We start from the raw sequence: 907 nt of genomic DNA, 5'->3' as shown, positions 1-907 counted from the left end.
TAGATGTATTATACTACTATTCTTCATCTATCTGTCTGCCTGTCCGTTTGTCTGCCTGTCTGTTTGTCTGTTTGCATGTGTGTGTGTGTCTGTCTGTCTGCATTTCTGCCAGTATGTTTGTCTGCCAGTATATCTGTCTCTCATTCCCTCCCTACCCCTCTATCTGTCTTTCTCTCCCCTCTCTTATACACTTGTTTCCTAACCCTTTAAAACAGTCCTTAACGTACCATGCTGCTTAAGTAGTAAGTTACAAGAAGCAACTAACCTACACAACACTTGTTCTTTTAAAGGGCTCTCTAGGGTTGTTGATAGCAAACGAAAGCGGCGAAGTTTACCAGTGGAAGATAGTATTGGAAAGTTCTCTTGTAAGTAGGTATTTATCAGTGCCTACTTAGAATAAACTTTTGGGTGTAATTACGGTGTGTTTGCAAACTTCTGGCAACAGCCTGAGGGTCCCTGGATCTCTCTTATCTCTCTCCCTCTCTTTCTACGGTCTCACGCTCTCTTTCTCTCTCGTTCTCTCTCTTTCATGTACATTACTCTTGCCTAACCTGTTACATATTTGATATGAACATTTCCTCCTCATATTTCATATTTCATAATGGTTAAATTATGTACCATTCAGCCCATCCAGTTTTCAAGAGAGAGAGAGAGAGAGAGAGAGAGAGAGAGAGAGAGAGGCAGAGGCAGAGGCAGAGACAGAGATAGAGAGAAAGAGAGACAGAGGGAGAGAACGAGAGAGAGAGAGAGAGAGAGAGAGAGAGAGAGAGAGAGAGAGAGAGAGAGAGAGAGAGAGAGAGAGAGAGAGAGAGAGAGAGAGAGAGAGAGAGAGAGAGAGGTAGAGGCAGAGACAGACACAAAGACAGAGAGACAGAGAGACGGAGAGAGAGAGAGACAGAGAGACAGA

This window comes from Penaeus japonicus, unplaced genomic scaffold, assembly GCF_977035675.1.
Source record: "Penaeus japonicus unplaced genomic scaffold, GWHDUDI00000001_assembly GWHDUDI00000015, whole genome shotgun sequence".
NCBI classification, from domain to species: Eukaryota; Metazoa; Arthropoda; class Malacostraca; order Decapoda; family Penaeidae; genus Penaeus; species Penaeus japonicus.
The sequence above is the reverse complement of the archived record's forward strand: the minus strand, read 5'-3'. Positions refer to the sequence as shown.